This window comes from Temnothorax longispinosus, chromosome 2, assembly GCF_030848805.1.
Source record: "Temnothorax longispinosus isolate EJ_2023e chromosome 2, Tlon_JGU_v1, whole genome shotgun sequence".
Lineage (NCBI taxonomy): Eukaryota > Metazoa > Arthropoda > Insecta > Hymenoptera > Formicidae > Temnothorax > Temnothorax longispinosus.
This window is the reverse complement of record NC_092359.1, coordinates 8,950,474-8,971,911: the sequence shown is the minus strand read 5'-3', so window position 1 is coordinate 8,971,911 and position 21,438 is coordinate 8,950,474. Positions and strand designations below refer to the sequence as shown.

The 21,438-nt window shown below is 38.8% G+C and overlaps 1 long non-coding RNA gene across 4 annotated transcripts; it reads right to left on the bottom strand.

The window, feature by feature from the left end:
* Positions 1-15: 15 nt before the first annotated feature.
* On the bottom strand, positions 16-3,566 carry LOC139825188 (uncharacterized). Of its 4 annotated transcripts, none has more exons than XR_011735495.1 (6): positions 3,299-3,566; positions 2,594-2,828; positions 2,276-2,512; positions 1,649-1,958; positions 1,386-1,553; positions 16-1,301 (listed from the first exon to the last, which is right to left on the bottom strand). It is a non-coding gene; the product is annotated as an uncharacterized lncRNA (long non-coding RNA). The 4 variants fall into 4 exon arrangements; XR_011735496.1 differs by having other exon boundaries at positions 2,664-2,828; XR_011735494.1 differs by having other exon boundaries at positions 1,649-1,985; positions 2,276-2,828.
* Between the last annotated feature and the right edge of the window lie 17,872 nt (positions 3,567-21,438).

Below are 21,438 nucleotides of genomic sequence, written 5' to 3'. Positions count from 1 at the left end.
TGATCAAAGTAATTATGTAGATATATTTCAATATAAGAAATAAGATTTAACAATATACATGCGTTACATGTCACGTGCGTAAATTAAGAAGTAGTAAAAAATACAAATGTAATTAATATAAAACCAAATAGATAGATATAAGACAAATTAGATCAAAATTGCTTCCTTTATAGAGGAAGCTTTGTGATGGTAAAAAAAATTTTTCGAGATTTTGATGGAAATAGGTTTAGAATGTTCCAAAATGTCGAGAAATCATATTAATAGAAAATGTCCGGAAGTATGTATGTATATGTGTGTGTGTGTATGTGTGGGTGTGTGTGTACGGCTTTTTTGTACACGCATCTACTTCTACAATTTTTTAGATACCGGGTTGAAATTTCGCACAAAAATAGAGTATCATAGAAAGTATGTTCTCCTTTAATTTTATTAAAATCTGTTGACTGGTATGGATTTTAAGGGGATTTTCATTTTTTAGAAAAGTGCGTTTTACGCTGTAGCTTTCTCAATATTTGAGATATCGATCTATTTCTAATTTTATTATATTCTTCAGTCTTTTCTATCCCTATTTCATATATAATTTTTTAAGATTTGGATAATCAGTTCTTGAGTTACAGACGTTTGAAATTTCGGAGAATCCGTATATACATAGAAGCCTTATAAAGTTTTGTCTAATCAACTAAATCTTAAAAAATTATATATGAAGTAGAGGTAGAAAAGACTGAAGAATATAATAAAATTAAAAATAGACCAATATCTCAAATATTGAGAAAATCCAGACAATTAAGCCAATTAAGGAAATTTATTATTTCCTAATTTTATTAATAAAAGCAATTTTTATATATTTAACAAATTATTTTAAAGTAGAAATAAAAAACTATTGTAATAGTATAACATATATTAGTCGCAATAAAGATTATTATCACAATAAAAAAGTGCAAGTATTTCTAGACGTGCATGATGGCTTAATTACTTTAAGAAAAATTCTAAATTACTAAAATTAACAGTTTGCACTATTTGTTACAATTATACCTGTTTCTGTTTTACAATTGGGTACGTTATATGGCCAATCACAGACCGTTGTAACAGGATAAAAAGCTGTTCCAGGACCACAGTCCATCACATAAGTAACACCGTTTGCACATTGAAGGAACTTTTTGCATGTCTCCGGATGGATGCAATAGTCCGATGAAATCCACAGGACACGTAATTTTTTTAACTTCAATTAATATATTGCGTTTTGTCGTGTTCAGATATTACATTTAAAGGTGTAAGTGAAATTTTTTCATCAGATTTAAAAATATCTGTATAATAAAACAGATTAAAAAAATGTTTATTACACGATTAAAAAAACGAGTTTCTTCTAGTAAGTAATCACTTAATGCTACCTTCGCAACCTTTTACATTATGCGGCCAATCGCACACACCAATAGCAGGGTTGAAAACCGTTCCAGGACCGCAATTCATAATGTTGCACCGTGCGCGCATTGTAAAAATTTCGTGCGATCTCCATCATGTGGTAACAAACCGATCAAATAAGGTGGACATTTTGGTTCCTGTATCAAATACCAAATAAATAGATAAAGTAGAGTAAAAGACAAAATTAAATTTCGATTTATGATAAATAATGATACATTTTCAAAAAACGCACTTGTAATTTTTGTAATTTTCGATTAATTTGGAAATCAGAATCTGGCTCCCTAAAATACACGGATTTGTCTTCGTAGCATTTTACTTTATGCGGAAAATCGCATTCCAGAGTATCAGGATTAAAGTGAGTGCCTGGAGCGCATGGTTGGAGAAATGCACGACCCTTCCAACAATTGACGAAAAATTTGCAATCTAGTGGATAAACAAATTGCCCTGTAGAATTGTCATCGGGACACTGAACATCCAATCGAGAATTATATCGAGCCACTTTGTGATTTTTGTGAAAGAAGTAAATTTTCCTTTCGTGGTTTCTATGTAAAAAGACAAAGCCAATATATCTATAATGCAAACATTTAATAAATGTTATCAAGTCAATATTGAAATAAATTTAAAGAACTTTCAAATGTTTTTTAAGTTTTTTTCTAGAATTTAATCATATAAATTTTTTCTTTTATTTAGAACTTTGAGATCATATATAATATATAAAATGAAACCATCTTATGTCTGTGTATCAATAAAGATATATTGAATGGAATTATTATATTATGTAATCTTGAATGTATAAATACAATATTGTAACGACTAACGTATAACAAAATTCTGCTTAGAAACATAGAAAAAAAATTACCGTGCTGTCAATATCTTCGTACAAATCCTCGTGCGTTTCTTTGGTCTCGTCGTTTCTCGATGGATGCTTATGCTCAAAATCAATCCTCATTTTGAGGCCGACCGCGAGTTCCATATTTTGATTCATCCTTAAAATGTCCGTAATTTTTATCAGACTCTGTCAAATCTCCATATTTAAAAGGAAATTTCAGACTTTCTTGTTGCTCCAACTTATCGAATTTGAAATTGCGCTGTTGTTCTGTTTATAAAGATAAAATTGTTATTTCATTCGATTGACCTCCCTTTTGGAATCTCGTCACGGAGAGGAGATATCATTTACAATATATCGATGACCTCAACATCATGTTTTACAGTTTCCGCGGAAACTTAAAGTCGCAGCTAATACGGACCCGCGTCGGTGGATGCAAGTGGGAGGTAACTGAATCGAAAACGTAAGTGAGCTGACACGTCTCCAGTTTACATTTACCGCCGCTACACATTATATATATGTATAATACTTGCTGCAGTCCAGATATATCTTCCAGGTATGCCGACACCGTGTAAGAATTGCCATCCTGTGCAAAAAAAATAATACACAAAAATCTATTAAATAATGTTTTTTTTTTTTAATAAGTATTAGACAGTAATAAAAACAGTAATAAAACTATAGCTTAACGAAATAATAAAATAAGCCAACTCATATTTTTAAAACTTAGATATTTGTTTTCACATTTCATGACACAATATAAAATCATTTTAATGAACTTCACGAACTTCACTCTTTACTTTCTTGGTTGCAGCGAAAAGTGATAACAATGTAACAAAAGCAATGAGATCAGCAAATGAAACAACATCATATTTCTGAAAATATTTAGGCGCTTACAAGAACATGATCGAAAGATTGTGATATTTATTGAAAGTTGCATCATAGTTTGGTAGGATTCGAGTTTCTCCGATGTCAATCGTCACCGCGGAAACATGCATTTTTCCTGACGTATAATGCCATATATTATAGAAATATAGACGAAACATAGGATGAATTTACCTGTAAAAAATCGATCATCTGTTTGGGATGCATAAACGAAAGTCACACTCTCATGTGTGATACTTTTTTCGCGTCCACGCGTCAGGATGTCTCTTTGATAGTCGCCTATCACTGTTCCTTGCATCTTGCATCGCATCGGTGTGTTTGCTATTATAAGCGACGATCGATGACGATAGATATCGCACTATCATAACTACTTCCGATGCTCGCCAAATTACATTTCTGCAGTTCGCCGACTCAATCAATGTCAATCTACATGCGAAAATAACTGGAAAATAACTTAATAATGTTTTCATTTTTAGTTGTGCTACTTGTAATATTTTATCCCTTAACGTAGTGCATACGTGGGTCTACGGCGCGCGACGTCCGAGCCAAAGTGATATCTGCTCATAATTGTAAAATTGCCTGCCAAAAGATATTAAATTTAATAAACGATGTTTATCAAAATGACTATAAAATCGTCAATTTTTAAAAATATACTTTAAGGTAGCGAAAAATAGCGTCGAACGTGACAGACCTACGTATGCACTTAGAAGGTACCGAAAAAATGTATGTACATTAGAAGTTATTTTTTAATTAACAACAGAGGAATTGGTTATTACACTAATGACATGGAGTTTCAATAATAAATAGAACAAGCATAATTTAAATTAATATTATAATTTTATTTGTACAACAATGTCATAACACACAAATATCTGTACAAACCAGGAATGGAATTTTTCAAAATATTTTTGCGTCTTTGCAATAGCTCCTCTCTCGTAAACTAAAATTCTCAACCACGATTAGTACATCCTGTACGGTCTCTCAGAGGATAGTCACAAGTACCTATAGCCGGATTAAATTCTGTTCCTCTACCACAGCTCATCACGAAGCAACCACTCGAATCGCATTGTTCATACTTGCTGCAATCGCCCGGATAAGGCGATACATACGCCTGTAAATAAACAAATCATCCAATTTCATCTCTTACAATTAGCCACGATAAAGAAGAGAGAATATGAATAAAGGTGAAATATTATATTCTATAAAAAGCTGTAGCAAAAACTATAGAAATGGAAGAAATATGAATATGAAGAAGCACGTATATATTATTTACAAATTTTTTGTTAAATAACATAATCACAGCTTAACTATACATTTATCTTTACTTATTATTGTGTAATCTATTATATAATCTATTATTTTGTAGTGTATATAAATAAAATCTACACTACGAACCATGTTTAACAATTTTATGCATGATTACAAAATGTTTCAGACGAAAGTTGAGAGGTTTAAAAAGACGCGTTTAATAGCAGTATTAGGTTGACCATAAGTAGCATTGCCAAAGTCAGGTTTAGGTTAACATTATTTTCTTAAATAGAAACTCTTATTTTTTATTGTATCATCTTTTTTTACTGATAAATTTGAACAATTTTTGTCTGAAACATTTTTCTATTTGCCTAATACTTCTTAAGATATTCAAGGAAAACTTGCAAACTTTTTCAGTATTTAGCTTACAATACCTCAATCCTTATATTTGTCGGAGGGAAAAGTGGTACAGAACTTTTTGACTTGATTTAGTCTCAAAAATATGTTGTTGTAATAGTACCTCAATTTTTTTAAATATTGTATATAGACATCTTCTTGGAAAGCTTTCATGTCTACACTACTGGGCCCAACATGGGTCCCGGACCTAAAATCTATGTATGTACACGCATTTCTATGCAATTTCGTGGTAGAATTCATTAAATCGAAATGTAGTGCTTGTTAAACTGCTCAAACATTGAGAAACCCATTTAGTTGAATAAATAAAAATTTGGTTAATTCAACTAAATCTCTTGTTTTTATATAGGCAAACAAATGTTGCTGTTAGTGCAACACAAAAATTAAGTTGGAAAATTTAGTAATACTAAGAAACAAATACAGTTCACTAAACAAAAATATTATTTGTATAATACTAAATTTGTGGCTGGTTTTTTTGTTGCGTCAACCGATTATTTTTGTAGTCATATCTAAATAATACAGATTTAGTTGATTTTAGTACAATTTATTCAATCCAATCCAATTTCTTTCAATGTATGTAGGTACATTCGTAAATTGCCAACAATATAAACAATTAAACTTTCATTTCTTCCGGCTATAATTAGCAAACAATCATCGTGACGATTCGCCAATTGGTTTTTTGTCCTCGTCGTCAAGACGTTAATAATCTTTGATACTTATATATAAGCATCTTATTTTTTAAATTAATTTAAATTAAATTAAATTATTAAATTTATTGCGAAAAATATTACCTCAGCCAGGGTTCCCTGTGAGGGAGGTTCCAGGTTCGAACCCTGGCTGAGGTAATATTTTGCGCAATAAATTTAATAATTTAATTTAATTTAAATTAATTTAAAAAATGAGATGCTTATATATATAAGTATCAAAGATAAGTCTTGACGACGAGGAACAAAACCAATGGTCGAATCGTCACGATGATTGTTTACCAATTATAGCCGGAAGAAATGAAAGTTTAATAGAACATTTTAACTTGATTTGGTCTCAAGAATATGCTGTTGCAATAATATCTCTTTTTTTAAACTATTGTGTATACATTTCCTTGGAGCTTTTATGTATACAGAAGTATTTTAAAAAGTTAGGGTATTATATATTGAGAGGATCGTGGTGCCGGGAGTGGGTCAAATTAAGAAAAACACTCTTATTAATGACTATATATAAGTGTATATTATAACTCTCCTTCGAGAACAACCGCTTCTTAACGCGGACAGATTTCGTGTGTGCGCGTCGGGGCCTATTCGGCCCGCGCAGCATCGGTACACACCCGAGGAGGGGAGAGTGAGGAAGTAGAGAGATAAGAGCAGGGCGCTCCAGTATTCTCACATATATATTTTGCAACAGCATTTCTTGAGACCAAATTAAATCAAAAAGCCCCGTACCACTTTTCCCTCCGACAAACAATTATCGAGGTATCGTAAGCTAAATATTAAAACAGTTACAAAGTTTTCCTTGAATATCTAAAAAAGTATTAGGCAAATAAAAATTGTTTAAATTAATTAGTAAAAAAACATTTTAGTAATTTAGTTCAAATTAATTAGTAGAAAAAGATGATACAATAAAAGAATGAGGGTTTTTATTTAAAAAAAATTACTTGAGCCCTACACGGACTCCGGACCTAAAATTTAATAAGATCGACTATTGGCCCTCTTTAAACTCTCCACTTATATCGGAAACATTTTTCTTTAAAATCTATTTTCAAGAGATATTTGAGGTCGTTATTTAAAATGAGACACCCTGTATGTTCTTACGCTTTCAAAGTCATCATTTCCCTTTGATAGGACGATGCAATGATAAGAATTATTTGTAATAATAAAAATTTTTAAATTATTATTATATATTAGTGTATACATACTTTTCCGAATACGATTCCGATGACGGCCAACAATAAAAATAAGTACATCAACACCCGCATGATTGCTGTCTGGCAAGTACGATTTATACTTAAGGTTTGAAAATACTCATTGTCAGTTTTTGCGAAGTCCTTCGCCTTCAAGTAAAATTAACTGGAAGCAAATAAAATAAGTGCGTCTGACTTATTGAGAACCTCCCTTATAAAGCATTGCTGTATCTTATCGTTCCTTGAAAATTATTTCAAAATTATAGTGCAAAATTACTGTTGTTAAACTTTTAAAAGAAGTCATTTTTGTTATCGTGAATACTATATATAACGTATGTATACGTCATTAAAAAATTTTATAATTTTATTTTTTATTTTATTTTATTTTTATTGTATTTTAATAAAAAAATTTTGTATAGTGTTATTAATAATATGCTATTCAATTATTATTTACATGTTATCACAACAAAATGTTATTTAATATGTACGTGTGTTTCTCAAAAAGCGCCTACTAACGACAAAGCGTTATATTTCTTTTCAAATATTATATTTAGTCGAGAGATCATTTTTTTTTATAATGCTTAAGGCTTCTGTCTACTCGCCGCTTCTATCCTTGTTTGATGATGTTAGAAGCGAGAAATTGCATGCCAAAAATTCTTGCGCTTTTACGTTAAGATAAAAAGATATATCCATAAAACGCGCGCGCAATTGTAATTTCACTAATTTCAGAACATTTGTAAAATATACCGAACACTTTCCTTTAACTTTAATAATCAATAAATAGCTGTAAAATAATGAAAAATAAAAGAAGACAGGTTAAAAAGATAGATTGCATGTCACGTTAAGTTTACGGTTATTTAGTGATTATTAAAACGTCCTTGCGCGACAATACCAGCTTGACATCGATGTAATACAGAACTTATTACAATACAAATTTCCTAAGAATTTTGTTGCATCTCGGTAATTGAATTATTAATTCATTGCATTAAATCCCTATAAGTAAAAGTCAAGAGGCATTAAATATCGGTGATTTCGGAGATCAGAAGACCGTTGTTGTTATCTATATTTCATGTTCCGTTTCAATATTTGTTTATAACTTTGTAATAAAGCATTTTTAGCCAAACTTCATATAACATTTTCTTCTTATTATTACTTGTATAGAATATGTTCCCGCAGTTTATCGGGTAAAACCCGGGACACCTAGATAAGAAATGAGTCATGTTCAGAAAATTTTCGTAATTTAGCAAAAGCTATATTGCAATATTGTACAGCAATTTTTTCAAAGCGATATAACTAAGGTCGCATACTTCGCAATTTTCCTACGACGCAAATAGTTACCTTTTGTACGTATAATGATGCTTAAAATGCCGCGATAAAATTGTACCTACCGCCCGACATAAACACAACCATGCAAATGTGTGAATTGGCACGTACAGTGCCACTGTGTTGTATATTCCTAGTTCTCTCAAAAATTATTTTATCGCAGATTAGATGTGACGGACTAAAATGTCAAAAAGATAGGATTTAAAAAGGATAGAATTAATTTTTTTCAAGCTATTTATATGCGGTTTATATCCACATATTTTTTCCAGTATAGATATTATAAAAATAATTTCTTAACTTTCTGTGTATCTATGTGCCTATCTGTACATGTATGCGGATATACATGGCGTAAAGATGTTCTTCAGTCTTCACATATTCCATATTCATAATTGTTATGTTCACAATGTATTACATACAGGATTTTATTTTTACCGTTTTATGATTCTGCCATTTTTCTCGAATATCTATTTATGTTAAACGATGTTCTTAATGATTACACAACTATAATCAATTTATTAAATATAAGAATTATTTAATCCATTGTGCTTTGGCGCGCGCGCACGCACACACAACACACACACACACACATACACGATAAAGATAATTCAACTAATGATAACTCATCTCAAAGCGGGACCAAATAACGAGTATTAAAATTCTTATACATATACTTAAGATGTAGCTGTGAAAACGTTTATTGTTTTTCTATGATATATATAAATGTATTTTCTACAACTAAACAATTGCATATAAATATGAGATAAAGCTATTAATGACTACCAACTAGAGCAGACAATAACTACGAACATATAATACAATAAAACGTTTCTCTCCATACATACTTCTTTTTAAAATATTTTTTGTATTTTGATAATATGTGTAATCTATTATTTTGCTTAATTTATATTTATATTTACTCTTTATTTTTTTTTAGTAAAGATTTTGTACAAAACGCGTATACGGCGCGTTTTTTACCTTTTTTTTTTAAATTTCATAATAACTTATTTGAATACATGTCCGGACTACTCAGAAGATAGTCAAGATGAGAGTAAAATGAGATGAATAGATGAGTTAGACAAGAACTGACAATCATCGACTATCTTCTATCAGTAGTACTACGTCTATCTGACAAGTAGTTCGGACATGAACCATAGCACGGATACGAACCATATACCATTGGCCACGTTCAGCAGACACAACTGTTGAGTTCGTCTTATCAACACTCTGTGTTGATTGGTTGGTTCTAAAAGTAAGAGCCAATCACGTTCGACTGCTACTGAGCGGCTTGGTCTGCTGAACGCGCCCATTATCGAGCGAAACGACGTAGTTGTGTTGCACCTTCTCAGGTAGCGCGTCGGAAAATACATTTTTAGAGAGAAAGAGATGGCCGCTCGGGTTTCTTTCTCTGATAATAATAATAATAAAATAAATAATAACCGCGTTGCGTTCGCACTTTGCACGAATCGCGTCGACCCAGTCGACCTGCGTCGACCTCGCGTTGCTCCGTGTTCCGCTGGCGTTTTTAACTCGAAACATGGGCATATATCCGAGCAAGAACCGGGTGACCGGATCGACGGTGACAACCAGAAAAACGATAAGATGTTCACTCTGAAGAAATGGAACACCGTGGCCATGTGAAGCTGGGACGTGGTCCTACGAAAAAGGCCGGGATGGACCTCTCTCTCAGGCTTCTCTCTGCTATTATCTTCTATTGTTGCGAGCAAAAATGAAATAAACATACTCACCGTCAGATAGCGCTACAAGCCTTTTTGTGCAGCATTGAGTTATAAAAATCTACGTATGTTCACTATTTTACCTTCGCATGATTTATGATCTCAAACTTCTGTGCGTATTTTTTGTCACAGGAAAATTATTAACGAATTCTTGTGCCAATTGCAGTACAATGCAGATTTTTTAAATGAAAGATATTACTTACATAAGTTAATAAAAAGTGTAGTTTGCAGGAGTCGCGGTCAGAATGAATAACTGTTAAATTTTTAAAATCATACATTATTCTCCAGTATATTATTTATCAGCGATAAATCTTACGTTATCTCTTATTAACAGCTTAGGAATTATATAAGTTTTAAAGAAAAAAATAATAGTCTCATGAAAAAATAATAATTATATTCCCATGACGATATTTCACGAGTAGCTGTTTATGAGATAGTCAACGGTTCGATCTTATCAGGATAGACCACAGTTTCCTGTCCAGTAATAATTCCGTCGCGTACCGTAAAGCAAGAGATGATGCTTAACCGCATGCTCAGTTTACTAGTACGCACATCAATTATACGTATAGTACTTGCGTTTTCCATAAAAATAATTCGCTATGTTTATAAACACAACGACAGCAATATTTAAACAAGTGTTAAAAGATTATCACAATTACAAGTTCTCATTGTTATAAGAGTACAGCAAGTTCTCTATATTTTTAATTATATTTAAATACATACAGTGGTATACACTGATATGACAAATAACGCATCTTTCCATGGAAGATTACGACAAACGAGTTGACGCAAGATATTCATTGAAATCGTAGACTTCTTCACAAATAAAATCTTTTTTTTATTCTAAAACTTAATCTTCGCAATTCAGGTCAATATCATTCTCATATTCTCAGTGTTTCGATTAAGCGCGTAATCGTGCAGTGTGCTCCTCCGCGGCGCATTATGTAATAACGTTCCGAAGACGTTCATCATTCGAGACGATATCCAGCGCGCGGAATTTCTCCCTCGTTTGTCCGCCTATATATGCGCCGGCCCCGAGATCCTCGCCGCGATCTCGGGCGGTCCCCTCACCGTACGACCACAGGGGATCATTTTTACGCGGCTCGCGTGATTCCAGGTCCGCCGACGTCTTCGATTCGAGCTGGTTAGAGCTTCGCTCGCGTGCGAAGTGAGTCTTCGCACACACACACGCATACGGAAAGAGAGAGAGAGAGAGAGAGGGGGGAGGGAGTGAGAAAGAGAAGAAATCCCCTCGGCGCTCATGCAGCGCGCGAGCGCGCGTCACTCGCCCTCACGCATTCGCACATCGATAGATGCGCGCTCGTATATACACACACCTGCTCTCTATCTCTTTCTCTTTCTCTTCCTCGCTCTTTATGTGGACGACGACGAAGGAGTATGTAACGCGCGGGTCCAAGTACATAATACACAGCCATATATCCTTCTGTCCCGCAGCTACTCTCCCTCGACCCTGTCGCCTCTTCTTGGTTCCTCTCCTCGTTCGTTCCTTGGCTCGCCGGCCCTTTCCCCTCGGCCGCCCGGTATCACCTAGCCCCTTTTCGCGACCCTCCTCGCTGCCGCCGCCGCCAGCACGACCTAAACGAGATGACTCGCCGTGAGGACAGGACGGCACGCTACGGCGCAGAGGAGGACGCGGGGAAGGGAAGGTAGAGCGCGCGGTGGCGATGAGGGGGCGGTCGGGATCGGAGACGAGGGTATCAGCAGAGGCCGTCCGGAGGAGAGAAGGAAGAAAAGCCGGCCCTCCGGCCCTCGCGTAGCACAAAGAGATCCGCGCGCGCGGGGATCCGACTCCTCTAAAGCTCGATCCATACGCGGCATGCTCGCCAGCCGACGTTCCTCCTCGCCTCACGAAATCGTTTTGCGCCGCGCCGCTGTAAATTGCGAGAACGCCGCATCGCCGCGCCGGCCATATCGTTCGCTTCCGTCGCCGCGCCGTCCCGCATTGCTCGGTAACCGGGAAGCGAGACGGGGAAAGGGCGGTTCGCGCGTTAGGATACCCTACGGTCATACGTCGATACGTATTTCCTCGAGGGAATGACGCGGGGAGTCGCCTTATTTCGAGGAGCTGGGCCGCGCAACGAAAGCGGGTATAAGAGCGGAGAGAGAGAGAGAAAGAGACGCGTATTCACTCGTCGCTCATGGATCGTACGAAAATTAATAATTTCCCCCCGTCCGCGTAGGGCGCGTAGATGGGTTTTGTCTCTTGGCGTTCCCGAGGGGATTAAACTCGTGAAAAATGAAACGGCAGGATATTACGGGCGACGTATTTTTTATCCCGATAGAAAAACGTGTACGGAGATTATCAACCGACTTCTCCGGAACGTTAGTCGTTCTGCAGGTGGTACGTGCGCCCTTCAACGGGCGTCCAAGCGTCTTTCGTAAAGCGCGCGCCCCGTGCGAGCGCACAATTTGCTGCAAATTATGATGTACGATCTTCGAGCGGCGAGACCGTATTTAACGGTATCGTAATTGCCAACGTTGGCCGACGCGAATTCGTCTCGCAACGGCGCGGCGCGGCGGCGGCGGCGGCGCGCTCGCCTGATTTTCATCGCGACCTTACGGGGTCGGTCGCGTTTATATGAGAAAACGTAAAAAATCGCAGCTGCCTCGCGCGTCGCATGCACGTTTCGCGAGGCATGAATAAAGTAGACGTTGCCTCGCGTTTGCCGCCGTAGAACCCGAGGGAAGAAAATTCACTTCACCGAGCGCGGCATAACCGGGGTAGAAAACGTAGACGTTTCTATTTTCACGAAACAGATTATTCACGATTAAGCGCGCCGGCATGATTCCGGCCGGCAAAAATATACGCGAGATTATACACATATACATACATATAAATATAAATATATATATATATATATATATATATATATATATATATATATATATATATATATGTATAGGTATATTTCTACCTCGCATTGCGCTGCATTAGTCAGCTTCGCACGCGAGTTACAAAATAGGATTGCAATATCGACACTGTCGGGTATCGATAACGTTAGCAGCAATATTGGAAAGAAGTATCGACGCGAGCATTCCGCGCCGGAAAGAAAGTATTGATAACGATTTGCATATATGACACAAAATATATTTGGATTAAGTAAAGTTTGGAAGAAGTTCGCTTTAAGCTTTAATATCGTGGACCTTGTAAACGCGCACAGAAAGTAGAACAAAGTGCGATATCTAATGAGATGAGATACGATGGCACTCAGAGATTAAGTGCAATCGTCGTATTGTCAGTATTGCTAATCATTGAAATCGCGATTAAGCAATCGCCTATATAATTATCGTTGATGTCAACTTCTTGCTAAATTTTACTGTATTGGACGGTTTTTATTAGAGATGAGCGCGCGATACTATTTCGCTAGGACTTTCACGGTAATTGCGAAGAAGATCGTTCGTAGTGAGAGGAGGAGGAGGAAATGGTACCGTACGAGCTGTCAATATCACGATCGTGATCGATGAACGGAGAACGTCTTTGGACCGATCGCCGCTTTCTCGTAACAGCTTACTTTGACGCTCTCGGCCGAACAGATTAGCGTGTTATCTTATAAGATAAATGAATTACGCAAATGATTCATCTGCGATCGCAACGAGACCTTTGACGTCTTCATTTGAACACGATAGATCATGAATGCACATAAATAATTTCTACAAAACAATAAGCAGGAAAACATTAGCTTCAAAGTATCGTATGTTAAGAATTAATGAGCAATTGGGATCAAGCGCATGTGCGTTTTACGTACATGTATATTCATCTTCAGAAGTAAATCACATTTGCAATTAAGATTAAAAGTGTTTACTGAAATTAGTGAATTTATTTAAGAACGACTAGTTCGAAGTTTTCCATTTCCCGTTGCAAACAAGTCATCTTCCTCCATCCTTCACATATTAAATATATATGTAATGTAATCTTGCGCAAATGTAGTGAATTAACTACGGATATTCGCCGCTCTCGCTAGATAGCAGGATTTCTGACAAAGGACGTGAGTTATGGCGAGGAGCGTCCCGCGCAACATTCTGGCAAACATCTTACACAGATGTTTCTGAAACGATCACGCGACACAGGAAATTCACGTACCCGGTAAGAAGAACACCGACCTGTACAGGTGTGTAAGAAATTTTTTTACGGGGAAATGTGCCCCGCTTTAATGCGAAAAGTATAAAGATATTGTTATCTTAAATAGCTTCGTTATCAATAAAAAAACACCAATGCCTTGCACTGGTGTTATCACATATAAATTGATGTATATATAGACTGACATACTAAATTAATAAGATAACGATAGAAAGAAGGACAAAAGTAAGTAACGTTCTCGAAATCGTTCCTTAAATGCAACTGCCAACCAGTATCTCATATCTATACTCATTACGCGGTCGCGAACGGTGAACGACGCAAGCGAACGAGTTTCACGCTGGCGAGAGAAGAAAGTCCGGTGCCATAATCTCCCGTTTCTTTCTCCTTTTCGCCTTTTTATCCCCCAGCTGCGTGATTCGCCGCGTATCTTTCACGCTGCCAATTGGGTCGCGTCGTCGGGTCTGCGAAACTGTGCGCTTTGTGCGGAAAAACGGCGGAACCGTGCGACCGCTCGCCGTTCCGCGGCAGGTGCCTCCCTGGAGATCGCCGCGCGCGGCGATCGCCGTAAAAAAGAATTCCACGCGACCGGTCGAGGAGGAGAGAGAGAGAGAGAGAGAAGGGTTAGCGAGAGAGGGAGGGAAGGAGAAAACGCGCGTTCGTTAGGCTTTCACGAGTTAGGCTAGATAGTAGCCAACACGGACACGACGAGCATTGCGTACGATCTCCGACGCGTATCGCATCCATTCGGACGGCGACGCACCTTTTTTCCTTCTCCTCCGCCGCGTCACTCACCCGGCCTCTGGCTGTGTCCTCCCCTCGTATCTCTTCCTCCTTTCCCTCTACTGTTCCTGACCCCCGCGTCTCAACCGTCTCCCGTAAAGCGTTCCCCGTCTCTTTCTCTCTTCCGCAAGTCGCAACCGTCCCGCGCCGCTCCCTGCTGATTCTTCGCTTCTTTCTTTGAGCGCCATGCGGTTCCACGGGCTGCGCTATACGCGACCGAACGAGAGCTACAGCTCTTTCCCCGGATGGGAAACGACCCGGCGCTCTTTCTCGAGTCGACGCGTACGACGGAGTACGCGAGAAGACGTTAATAAGCGTGAAACGATGAGTTCTCTGGCAAAGCTGCTCGATCCCCGGGGCTTGCGCGTCGGTTTTCTCTAATTTTCCTCCCGTCAGCTTTTCGGCTATAGTACTTTCCGGAGAAAGGTATTGGTAAAAGGTACTTTGCTGCTTTCACATAGCAAGAAACTGCCTGGCTACTATAGTAGCACGATCATCTTTGCAGGATTCTTTAGTTTCAAAAAGAATCCGAGTTGAAGATTCCTATCGATTGTCCTTTGCCATCTTAAACCCGATCCTAGATTTTTGATATACAAATAAAATGTATATTACAGAAGTTTCATGATATAGAAAAATATAGAATATATTGTGATAAATGATTTTCGTAATGAGTCTATCTACCTGTGACTGACAGTCAGACCTTGAAAAGTAGAATATGCGCCCGTAAATATCTAGAGAAAAAAGGAAGATTGTACTTGAGCGCTGACTGCGCAGTCCTGGCTGAATCCTCGTCTAGTTACGGCGACTGCGCGTGCATCTCGTGCGCTCGCGTAATTAATAGCGATAAATATTTAACAAGAATCTATCACGGGGCGGGGGGGGGGGTCGTGCCGTTCAGTGAACTATCGCGCGCCACGTAAAGGAGACACCCGTTAGATGGTCGGGTCATGCGGCCCGCGCGAGCTATTCGTAGGCCAATTAACGTAGTTACAGGGGAACAGAGTTCGCCAACGGCGGAGGTTTTATTACGATTACGACGGGAAAGTAACGAGGTAGCTGTATCGACCTTATCGCGGGCCGGGTATCCGCCGCGCTCGTAGAAATAGTCCACTTACTTCACGGGTCACCGAAATACGCCGAAGGAGCTCGCCTGCCCGTCTCTCCTCGAGCATATCCGCTAACGAGGAGCCGGTAAAGGCCTTAAATGCTTATGGTTTAGTCTCAGCAAATTATAATGGGAATCTATCCTTGGTTTGAAAATTTTTGCGCACCGTGCGCAGGAAATTCGCAACTGCCATTACGTTCGGTGGACAGAAATGTCGCTATATGGTTAGCGTGATGTATATATCAATATAAATAAACAAACGCCAATAACGGCCGCGAGAGATGATGGATGGATGATATTAATTCATGTGATTATTCCATCTGGCGGTTTATTCGGAGTCACATGTAATCCACAGCATTCAAATATAATGATCTCGTTGACTAATATTGGCCATTTAGTTGTTCACGATTATTACTAAACTCTGTATTGTTTATGGACAATGTTAAGGGGGAATACCCAATTAGAAAGTTCGAAAAAATTGATTGTTCAATTTTTGCATTCCAAGCAAGGTGGAGGACTTATATTATGGACCTGGAATCGATGATTCTATGTAAGTTGAAAAATTTTCGCAATGTATTTATTGCTCAATTTTCAAACGCGTTTTTCTCGAAACCATGTTAAAAATCGGTGACCAAAATATCTCGGCAACCACTGAACCGATCAATTTGAAATTTATAGAGGTTATTCTATACATAATTATCTAGTCTTTGTCGTAGGATTTTTTTTTAAGTGACTTAGTTTTTTTAATCGGCAAAATAAACCCGAATTTTTCCCTAAAAATCGAACCCTTAAATTCAAACGCCCGCCATTTTGTCAAAAATCAATATTTTCAAAAACCCCTACGACAAGACTAAATTATAGTGTCAATTTTAATAATCTTTTTGGTTTTTTTGATTCTGATGATTACAAATGAAATGGGAGTGGTCACTGCGGAGGACCTTTGTTTGCGGAAGTCGACAGAACCCATGAATACTCCGCCAATATTAAATATTTTTTAATAAAAAAAATTAACATATTCTTAAAAGTGTGTACTTTCATGTAGAAAAAATATCAATACCATAATTCATATAGGTTTCCTTTAAAAAATTCACAAAAATTTCCTTTTTTTCGCGCTTCTAATTGGGTATTCCCCCTTAAATGTACATTCGTAAATTTTTCTCTTGTAAATATCACGCGTGTTAGATGTTTCTTTAATTTTACACGTGATCTCTGTATTTTACTTGATATAATTATTTTTATAAGTTTCTTATTCTAACTATATATATACGACGATTTACAGTTTATTTTCTCCCGAGGTGGATCCTTTTAACTTCTGGATGCTTTGCGACGAAGGCGTCGCATCCACGTGAGAAAAGCGCAGAAGCGCGATGACCGTCGCAGCTAACGTTCGATCGCGTTGGTTGCGTTACGTAAGTTAGGAAAAGGAGGAGAGAACGCGAAAGGAAAGGAGGGAAGTTAGTCCGTTAGAGACGTAACAACGATTCTTTTAACGATGCGCAGCGAGAAATGTCGAGGCGAAAACGAAATAACAATAAACAGTAACGTAAGTCCGTAACGTATAGCGATAGCGCGCAATAATCAAAGCAAATTTCAAGGGTGATTTCGTTTCCTTCATCTCGCGTACGGTCTACATCCCTTTGGCGAGACGCATCGGCCACAACTGCAATATTGCGACGCAGAAAAAAAGTGGATAACGTTTACGTTTAATTATTACGCGCGACAAACGGCGATGTTAACTGAAAAGCGAAAACTCATCCGACGTTCCCAAATAATCGCGTAATCGCTCGCAATAGTCATGTAAATCTATGTAAATGCAGTTTTGGATCTGACTGCAGTAGCTTAACTCATTAACTGTAACGATGTAATTTCGGAATGTTTATTTTGGGGGGAAATAAACAGGGGCTGAGAGAAAATAATTGCAATTAACGAAGAATTACTGAAAATAGCGAATTGCAGAAATAATTACGGTCGCGAAATACAACGCGCCGCGAACGGCGGTGAATGCTGAAGTGGTGTCTTCGAAATAACCAGAGTTGTCGCGCGACAAGTTTCATCTTAAACTTCCGTTGCCGCACGCGACTTGGCGGCGACATTAACATTTAACGTATTCAAAGCGCGCTTGTAAACAGTCTATTGAGACTGAGAGACCTGTCGTCGATCAACGTAAGATAGATTATTAAACTTCAATATTGTTTCATGACGAATTGTCCCGATGGTCTAATCGAGTATAATAAGAACCGACGATTTTGTTCACGCGGTAATTGCGACATCGATTAACAGCTTCTTTGGGGAGGACCTGATAACTTTCCGGAGAGGATTCTATTTCGTCGCGTCCAAGTTACCCGCGCCATTTTCCGCTCCCGATCCGAAATAATTTCGCCGCGATGTGTCGAATAACCACGGTCTTGCATCCAACTTGCCGCGCTTACTCGACGCCGCCGCCGCCGGGGCGATCGTATATTTTGCGCATAGCCGTGAAACTTTGACAAATAGGTTTTTATCACTCCACCGTACTGCATAATTTATAAGATACAGGTCAGAGGAATTCAAAATGAAATATAACATCGAGTTGTGTCGCGCAACGCGAGATCACCAGGCGAGACATTTGCGCATTTCACACGTCACACGCGTCGTAGAAGGTTTTTCTTTAAACGTCGTTTCACGTGTATTATTTTGACTACCATTATGCGGCATTATAATGCCTTACTGCTAACCTATTCTTTGAAACACTTTGAAACAAAACGCCACTATATAATAGTTTTCCTCTAAATGTTTTTTTTTTTGCCTTTTGGAACAAAACGCCACTTTAATGATTTTTTTTCTACGCCTCGATACCTTATCGCTATCAAGCAAGAATGTTCCTAATTGTTTCGATCTGTATTTGTTTCATCGAAAGAACGTTTGTGTTTTTTTAATCGAATTCCGGAGTTGTGCATACAACGACATATATATCTCCGCGTCTAACTTAGGCCGTGATAAAAAAAATTAAGATACTATGAGGCTATGACGTGTTAAATACGCTTTCTCGTAATGTGTAATAAAAATCTTACTATCTCTTATCTGTTAGACAGTTAGACACTAGTGCGGATACGAAGCTTGACGTGTTGAGCAGATATTTAAACTCGTCTAAAGCATCAACAAGATAATATCGAGGACCCCTGATCTTATGAGAATCATTAATTTTAAAAGAATCGCTGCTAACATCTTTCTCACAAACGTTACGACTGTGAACTAAAAGATGAGCAAGGTACGAATGGTAACGAGAAAATAGTTGCGTGAAAAACAAAAGTGAGATACATCATTTGCGTGTATCGGAAATTCGAACTTTTCATATGTACTTCTACGTTGCGGTACGCTGTCCCGAACATTTCCAGATATCCGCGGTTTGCCCGAATATTTAATAACGAATCTCGACTTTTATTACTTCTGCCCTGCGTTTCGGTATCTTCACACTGTTAAATTCGTAGTGTCAATAATTAGTTATACTCAATTTGAGTCATTTTTAACTATTCCTATGGGTCACTGCTCCTACAAAATGTCGTTAATTTAACTAAAGTAATGAAGTTAAAATAATACTGTTTCGTGTTAAAATAATAAATTTTAACTCACACGTTAATTAATACGGTACGGTAATTAAAAAAAAAAAGGTTATTTAATTTAAGATACTGGTTCAAACTTCATTCTTTAATATTTAACAGTGTAGTATTGTACATTCGTTATTACATCATTGTTCCGTAATTAGCTGCATCGAATACATTTCTTGTCACGATTCATTCTGTTTCGATCATTTCCAATATCTATCAAAACATTTCGAATCTTATTTCAGCGTTTTAAACGCCGAAAAAGCCTCGTTTCAGGTCGATTAGATTTACGCTATTTTTTTCCGCGCTTTTTTCCAAAGTGTTGTCATTCTACGTTAGGTACGTGAATTATAATAAATAGATGATTGGTCCGCCGGTTTCAACCGTCCTGTGAACATTCGGGCAATCAGGGCGTCGCGTTTTGACGAGTTTTGAATCGCGGATTCAGTTCGCGGAACGCGTCGCGACGACTCGCCAGAGTTCTTAACGCGCCTTGTGCCTCTCGCGATTATACGTATATCTATTGTCTTGGAAAGTGAATCTCGTGCGCGGGTGTCTCCCATGAAGTATCGGCCGTGATGCGCTGTATTAAACGTCGCCGATCACGCCCCTGCATCACGGTAAGCCATCGACGGTCCGTTTCGCGCACGGAGGAAGATCCTCGCGGACGTTGCGCCATTTTGTCACCGACGTGAGACAAAGGCCCGATTGATACGCGGTATCGTGGCCAGGTATGCATAAATTATCATTCTATAACTAACTGCGCCGATATCTTATATTCTCGTTGTTAAAAATAGTATTTTTGCATCGCCGTCGGCAGTTCTACATCTAATGCCCATATCACACTAGCGATTGGGCGATTGCGTTTACGTTACGTCTTTTGACCAATCAGGGTAGCGATCATGTAACTTTTTCCTTAGAGCGGAAACGTGAAAAGTGAAAAATTTCATGTAATTATCTCTTTCTATTGGTGTTGAATAGAAAGAGATAACTTTTCACTTTTCACGTTTCCATCCTAGGAGAAAAGATACATGATCAATCCTTGAATGGAAATCGTGAATCGCAATCGCCAGCAGCTACTTTTTGATTGGTTAAGAGACGTAAACGCAAACGTAGACGCAATCGCCAATCGCTAGTGTGATACGGGCATAACACACACGCGCGCGCGCGTGTGCATGTATATAAAAAACTTTATCGCGAATTTTTCGTAGCGCTTCGTCGGCGCCTAAAAGCGATCGAAATTAGGATCGCGGAGATATGGCTGAATTCGTAATCGCGTTCATTACCGTACTTTGCCGAGTTTTAACGCGAGATACATCCTGAATACGCTTAATTAATCAGGATCGTAAATACATTTTCGCGGACGTTGTATTTCAAACATTTGAATAAAGAATCGGCTCCCAACTCTAATATATAGACTCGTTTCATTCGATGCGCGCGTTTCAATGCGAAACGTAAATAATTCAATGCCGCGTCTCGGCGAGCCAATTTTTTTTTTTTTTCCTCGAACGTATTCCATTTCCGCGATCGCGTCGGCGACCGAGACGCGCGGCACACGGGGGCCGAGCTACGTCGAAACCGATCGGAATATTACTCCGACTGCGAACTTTTACCAAACGTCGCGACAACTCGACGGTACGTTTCCCCCTCGCACCCCCGCGGCCCCGTACATCCCTTCAATCGCGCCGCGCGTTGTAACGGCGACGACAACGAGGACGACGACGACGACGACAAGGCTCGGGGAGAAGCGCAACGCGTCGCTACGGCGTTGCCGCGATCGCGTCGGTGCGCATCGATGGACACCCGTTAGTTGGTGTAGGAAAGGGGGGGAGGAGAGACGTCGGTGGGCCAGGTGGTCCGTCGGTGCGAATATCCATTATAGATTCGGCGGAGTGTAGCTGTCGTATCCGCGCGGCTTTTCGGCGCGCGTGCGTGTGCGAGTGCACGAATAGCGTGTGTATGTGTGTGTGCCATTGGCGCGCGTATTCCTGTTCCTATTCCGGTCTCCGAAGAGCGTCGCGGTCGCGCGCGCGACGTGCGCGCGGCTCCGTCCCTCCGTCCGCCGCGCCGCGCCGGTGGGCGGCCGCCGCCGCCGCCGCGAGTTGAGAGGGCGCCAGCGTCGGGGCTCGCGGCGCCA